The sequence below is a fragment of the Triticum urartu genome, chromosome 2, assembly GCF_003073215.2.
Source record: "Triticum urartu cultivar G1812 chromosome 2, Tu2.1, whole genome shotgun sequence".
Classification (NCBI taxonomy): domain Eukaryota; kingdom Viridiplantae; phylum Streptophyta; class Magnoliopsida; order Poales; family Poaceae; genus Triticum; species Triticum urartu.
Genome location: NC_053023.1, coordinates 69,551,375 through 69,559,327, shown reverse-complemented (window position 1 = coordinate 69,559,327; position 7,953 = coordinate 69,551,375).

Here is a 7,953-nt window from a genome sequence, read left to right as displayed (position 1 = left end):
TAGCTAGATGGCTTCTTCTCTCTCTTTGAATCTCAATACAAAGTTCTCCCCCTCTCTTGTGGAGATCTATTCGATGTAATCTTCTTTTTGCGGTGTGTTTGTTGAGACCGATGAATTGTGGGTTTATGATCAAGTCTATCTATGAATAATATTTGAATCTTCTCTGAATTCTTTTATGTATGATTGGTTATCTTTGCAAGTCTCTTCGAATTATCCGTTTGGTTTGGCCAATTAGATTGGTAGTTCTTGCCATGGGAGAAGTGCTTAGCTTTGGGTTCGATCTTGCGGTGTCCTTTCCTAGTGATAGAAGGGGCATCAAGGCACGCATTGTATCATTGCCATCGAGGATAACAAGATGGGGTTTATTTCATATTGCATGAATTTATCTCTCTACATCATGTCATCTTGCTTAAGGTGTTACTCTGTTTTTAACTTAATACTCTAGATGCATGCTGGATAGCGGTCAATGAGTGGAGTAATAGTAGTAGATGCAGAATCGTTTCGATCTACTTGTCACGGACGTGATGCCTATATACATGATCATGCCTAGATATTCTCATAATTATTCTCAATTCTGTCAATTGCTCAACAGTAATTTGTTCACCCACCGTAGAATACTTATGCTCTTGAGAGAAGCCACTAGTGAAACCTATGGCCCCCGGGTCTATTCTCATCATATCAATCTCCATCACTTTAATCTTGCTTTTCTTTTTACTTTGCCTTTACTTTTTACTTTGCATCTTTATACCAAAAATACCAAAAATATTATATCTATCAGATCTCACTCTCGTAAGTGATCGTGAAGGGATTGACAACCCCTAATCGCATTGGTTGCGAGTAGCTATCGCTTTGTGCAGGTACGAGGGACTTGAGCATGGCCTCCTACTGGATTGATACCTTGGTTCTCAAAAACTGAGGGAAATACTTACGCTACTCTGCTGCATCATCCCTTCCTCTTCGGGGAAACCAACGCAATCTCAAGACGTAGCAGCCCCTCGCACCATCTTCTAGCCCCCCACCGGATTTTGCCACATGTACAATCTAGCACGCCGGCCCTCTCATCCAATCTTAATTATGACACAGAATAAAAGGGAGACTAGTTAATGTGGGGTCGCTTTCTTAATTGAAGGGTAAATTGATTTTGATTTTGATCCAGTCACAGCGCGCCGGCCCTCTCGTCCAATCCTAAAACGTTGCCGCACGCTCCTCTCCCTCTTCTCCATTGCAAAACCACCTCCTCTCCTCTCCATCATCTCCATTCCAAAACCACCGTCTCGCCTCTCCCTCATCTACTACTATTACTCCACTCATCGACCGCTATCCAGCATGCATCTAGAGTATTAAGTTAAGAACAGAGTAACGCCTTAAGCAAGATGACATGATGTAGAGAAATAAATTCATGCAATATGAAATAAACCCCATCTTGTTATCCTCGATGGCAATGATACAATACGTGCCTTGCTGCCCCTTCTGTCACTGGGTAAGGACACCGCAAGATCGAACCCAAAGCTAAGCACTTCTCCCATGGAAAGAACTACCAATCTAGTTGGCCAAACCAAATGGATAATTTGAAGAGACTTGCAAAGATAACCAATCATACATAAAATAATTCAGAGAAGATTCAAATATTATTCATAGATAGACTTGATCATAAACCCACAATTCATCGGTCTCAACAAACAATCCGCAAAAAGAAGATTACATCGAATAGATCTCCACAAGAGAGGGGGAGAACTTTGTATTGAGATTCAAAGAGAGAGAAGAAGCCATCTAGCTACTATGAGGTAAACTACTCACACTTCATCGGAGGGGCTAGGATGATGTAGAAGCCCTCCGTGATGACGGCCCTCTTCCGGTGGAGCTCCGGAACAGGCCCCAAGATGGGATCTCGTGGATACAGAAAGTTGCGGCGGTGGAATTAGGTTTTTGGCTCTTGTTCTGATCGTTTGGGGGTACGTGTGTATATATAGGAGGAAGAAGTACGCTGGAGGAGCACCGAGGGGCCCACGAGGCAGGGGGGCGTGCCCTAGGGGGGGCGCGCCCCCCACCCTCGTGACCTCCTCTTTGACTCCCTGGAGTAGGGTCCAAGTCTCTTGGATCACGTTCGATGAGAAAATCACGTTCCCGAAGATTTTATTCCGTTTGGACTCCGTTTGATACTCTGTTTCTCCGAAACACTGAAATAGGCAAAAAACAGCAATTCTCGGCTAGGCCTCTGGTTAATAGGTCAGTCCCAAAAATAACATAAAAGTGGAAAATAAAGCCCAATATAGTCCAAAATAGTAGATAATATAGCATGGAGCAATCAAAAATTATAGATACGTTGGAGACGTATCAAGCATCCCCAAGCTTAATTCATGCTTGTCCTCGAGTAGGTAAATGATAAAAAGAGAATTTTTGATGCGGAGTGCTACTTGGCATAATTTCAATGCAAATCTTCTTAATTGTGGTATGAATATTCAGATTCGAAAGATTCAAGACAAAAGTTTATATTGACATAAAAATAATAATACTTCAAGCATACTAACAAAGCAATTATGTCTTCTCAAAATAACATGGCCAAAGAAAGTTATCCCTACAAAATCATATAGTCTGGCTATGCTCCATCTTCACCACACAAAGTATTTAAATCATGCACAACCCCGATGACAAGCCAAGCAATTGTTTCATACTCTAACTTTTTCAAAACTTTTTCCATCTTCACGCAATACATGAGCGTGAGCCATGGATATAGCACTATAGGTGGAATAGAAGGGTGGTTGTGGAGAAGACAAAAAGGAGGGGAAGATAGTCTCACATCAACTAGGCGTATCAACGGGCTATGGAGATGTCCATCAATAGATATCAATGTGAGTGAGTAGGGATTGCCATGCAACGGATGCACTAGAGCTATAAATGTATGAAAGCTCAACAAAAGAAACTAAGTGGGTGTGCATCCAACTTGCTTGCTCATGAAGACCTAGGGCAATTTTGAGGAAGCCCATCATTGGAATATACAAGCCAAGTTCTATAATGAAAAATTCCCACTAGTATATGAAAGTGACAACATATGAGACTCTCTATATGAAGGACATGGTGCTACTTTGAAGCACAATATATGAGACTCGCTATATCATGGTGCTACTTTGAAGCACAAGTGTGGAAAAAAGGATAATAGCATTGCCCCTTTTTTATTTATTCTCTTTTTTTGGGGCCTTCCTTTTTTTGGCCTTTCTCTTTTTTTATTTGGGACAATGCTCTATTGAATGATGATCATCACACTTTTATTTATTTACAACTCAATGATTACAACTCAATTCTAAAACAAAGTATGACTCTATATGGATGCCTCTAGTGGTGTACCGGGATATGCAATGAATCAAGAGTGACAAGTATGAAGAAATTATGAATGGTGGCTTTGCCACAAATACTATGTCAACTACATGATCATGCTAAGCAATATGACAATGATGAATGTGTCATGATGAACTAGATGGTGGAAAGTTGCATGGCAATATATCTCGGAATGGAAATGCCATAATAGGTAGGTATGGTGGCTGTTTTGAGAAAGGTATATGGTAGGTGTATGATACCGGCGAAAGGTGCGCGGTATTAGAGAGGCTAGCAAAGGTGGAAGGGTGAGAGTGTGTATAATCCATGGACTCAACATTAGTCATAAAGAACTCATATACTTATTGCAAAAATCTAGAAGTTATCAAAGCAAAGTATTACGCGCATGCTCCTAGGGGGATAGATTGGTAGGAAAAGACCATCGCTCGTCCCCGACCGCCACTCATAAGGAAGACAATCAATAAATAAATCATGCTCCGACTTCATCACATAACGGTTCACCATACGTGCATGCTACGGGAATCACAAACTTTAACACAAGTATTCTTTAAATTCACAACTACTCAACTAGCTTGACTTTAATATTATCACCTCCATATCTCAAAACAATTATCATGTTTCAATATTTTCTTAGTATTCAACACACTCAAAAGAAAGTTTCACAAATCTTGAATACCAAGCATATTATTATTAAGCAAACTACCATGCTATTAAGAGACTCTCAAAATAATTTAAGTGAAGCATGAGAGATCAATAGTTTCTTTAAAACAAATCCACCACCGTGCTCTAAAATATCTAAGTGAAGCACATAGAGCAAAATTATAACACTCAAAAGATATAAGTGAAGCACATAGAGCAAAATTATAATGCTCAAAAGATATAAGTGAAGCACATAGAGCAAAACTACTTAGCTCAAAAGATATAAGTGAAGCACATAGATTATTCTATCAAATTTTAATTTATGTATGCCTCTCTCAAAAGGTGTGTACAGCAATGATGATTGTGGTATACTAAGACACAAAGACACAAATAATACAAGACGCTCCAAGCAAAACACATATCATGTTGGTGAATAAAAATATAGCTCCAAGTAAATTACCGATGGAAGTGGACGAAAGAGGGGATGCCTTCCGGGGCATCCCCAAGCTTTGACTTTTTGGTGTCCTTGGATTATCTTGGGGGTTCCATGGGCATCCCCAAGCTTAGGCTCTTGCCACTCCTTGTTCCATGATCCATCAAAAGAATTCACCCAAAACTTGAAAACTTCACAACACAAAACTCAAAATAGAAAACTCGTGAGCTCCGTTAGCGAAAGAAAATAAAAGACAACTTCAAGGTACTGTAATGAACTCATTCTTTATTTATATTGGTGTTAAACCTACTGTACTCCAACTTCTATATGGATTATAAACTATTTTACGAGCCATAGATTCATCAAAATAAGCAAAACAACACACGAAAAACAGAATCTGTCAAAAACAGAACAGTCTGTAGTAATCTGTAGCTAGCGCAAGATCTGCAACCCCAAAAATTCTAAAATAAATTTATGGACGTGAGGAATTTATCTATTAATCATCTTCAAAAAGAATTAACTAAATAGCACTCATCAAATAAAAATGGCAGCAGTTCTTGTGAGCGCTAAAGTTTATGTTTTTTACAGCAAGTTCAACAAGACTTTCCCCAAGTCTTCCCAACGGTTCTACTTGGCACAAAGACTAATTAAACACAAAAAATACAACCAAAACAGAGGCTAAATAATTTATTTATTACTAATCAGGAGCAAAAGGCAAGGAATAAAAATAAAATTGGGTTGCCTCCCAACAAGCGCCATCGTTTAACGCCCCTAGCTAGGCATAAAAGCGAGGATAGATCTAGGTATTGTCATCTTTGGTAGGCGATCCATAAGTGGCTCTCATGATAGTTTCATATGGCAATTTTATTTTCTTTCTTGGAAAGTGTTCCATGCCCTTTTTAATGGAAATTGAAATCTAATATTCCCTTCCTTCATATCAATAATCGCACCAACCGTTCTAAGGAAAGGTCTACCAAGAATAATAGGGCAAGAAGGATTGCAATCTATATCAAGAACAATGAAATCTACGGGCACATAATTCCTATTTGCAACAACAAGAACATCATTAATTCTTCCCATAGGTTTCTTAATAGTGGAATCCGCAAGATGCAAGTTTAGAGAGCAATCATCAAAATTACGGAAATCTAGTAAATCACACAAAGTCTTGGGAATAGTAGAGACACTAGCACCCAAATCACACAAAAGCATAAAACTCATAATATTTAATTTTAATTTTAATAGTTGGTTCCCACTCATCATAGAGTTTTCTAGGGATAGAAACTTTCAACTCAAGTTTTTCTTCATAAGATTGCATCAAGGCATCAACAATATGTTCGGTGAAGGCTTTATTTTGACTATAAGCATGTGGAGAATTTAGCACGGATTGTAAAAAGGAAATACAATCAATTAAAGAGCAACTTTCATAATTAAATTCCTTGAAATCCAATATAGTGGGTTTAGCAACATCTAGATTTTTATTTCTTTCAATCCCACTTTCAACAATTTCATCATTAAGATCTAAATACTCTGAATTTTTAGAACGCCTTCTAGGTAACGGAAGATCATATTCAGTTTCATCAAGATTCATATTGCAAAACAAAGATTTAATAGGGGACACATCAATAACTTTTAGATCTTCATCTTGATTTTCATAGGAATTGGAGGAACACGCTTTAATAAAGGCATCTTTGGAAGCACGCATCCTAGCGGTTCTTTCCTTGCACTCATCAATGGAAATTCTCATGGCTTTGAGAGACTCATTGATATCATGCTTAGGAGGAATAGATCTAAGCTTTAAAGAATCAACCTCAAGAGAAATTCTATCAACGTTTCTAGCCAAATCATCAACTTTAAGCAATTTCTCCTCAAGCAAAGCATTAAAATTCTTTTGTGAATTCATAAATTATTTAACACTATTCTCAAATTCAGAGGGCATCTTATTATAATTTCCATAAGAGTTGTTGTAGGAATTCCCATAATTATTAGAAGGATTACTAGGATATGGCCTAGGATTAAAATTCCCTCTATAAGCGTTGTTACCAAAATTATTCCTACCAACAAAATTCACATCCATAGATTCATTGTTATTCTCAATCAAAGTAGACAAAGGCATATCATTAGGATCAGAAGAAACACTATTAGTAGCAAATAATTTCATAAGTTCATCCATCTTTCCACTCAACACATTAATTTCTTCTATTGCATGCACTTTTTTATTAGAAGATCTTTCAGTATGCCATTGAGAATAGTTAACCATAATATTATCTAGGAGTTTAGTAGCATCTCCTAAAGTAATTTCCATAAAAGTGCCTCCCGCGGCCGAATCTAAAAGATTTCTAGAAGCAAAATTCAATCCGGCATAAAAATTTTGTATAATCATCCATAAATTCAAACCATGAGTAGGGCAATTACGTATCATTAATTTCATTCTCTCCCAAGCTTGTGCAACATGTTCATGATCAAGTTGCTTAAAATTCATAATATCGTTTCTAAGAGAGATGATCTTAGCGGGAGGAAAATACTTAGAGATAAAAGCATCTTTGCACTTGTTCCATGAATCAATACTATTCTTAGGCAAAGACGAAAACCAAGCTTTAGCACGATCTCTAGGCGAAAAATGAAATAGCTTCAATTTAACGACATCATTATTGACATCTTTTTTCTTTTGCATATCACATAAATCAACGAAGCTATTCAGATGAGTAGCGGCATCTTCACTAGAAAGGCCGACGAATTGATCTTTCATAACAAGATTCAACAAAGCAGTATTAATTTCACAAGATTCAGCATCGGTACGAGGAGGAATCGGAGTGCTAAGGAAATTATTATTATTGGTATTGGTGAAGTCACACAATTTGGTAGTATCTTGAGCCATCGCGACAAACAAACAAACTAGCACGCGAGCAAACAAGAGCAAACGGGCAAAAGAGGCAAAAGAGGCAAATAGAGAGGGAGGATAGAGAGAGAGAGGGCGAATAAAACAGCAAGGGTGAATTGGGGGGACAGGAAAACAAGAGGCAAATGGCAAATAATGTAATGCAAGAGATAGGGATTGTGATGGGTACTTGGTGTGTTGACTTTTTGCGTAGACTCCCCGGCAACGGCGCCAGAAATCCTTCTTGCTACGTCTTGAGCTTGCGTTGGTTTTCCCCGAAGAGGAAGGGATGATGCAGCAGAGTAGCGTAAGTATTTCCCTCAGTTTTTGAGAAACAAGGTATCAATCCAGTAAGAGGCCACGCTCAAGTCCCTCGTACCTGCACAAAGCGATAGCTACTCGCAACCAACGCGATTAGGGGTTGTCAATCCCTTCACGGTCACTTACGAGAGTGAGATCTGATAGATATAATATTTTGGTATTTTTGGTATAAAGATGCAAAGTAAAAAGTAAAAGCAAAGTAAAAAAGCAAAGCAAGATTAAAGTGATGGAGATTGATATGATGAGAATAGACCCGGGGGCCATAGGTTTCACTAGTGGCTTCTCTCAAGAGCATAAGTATTCTACGGTGGGTGAACAAATTACTATTCAGCAATTGACAGAATTGAGCATAGTT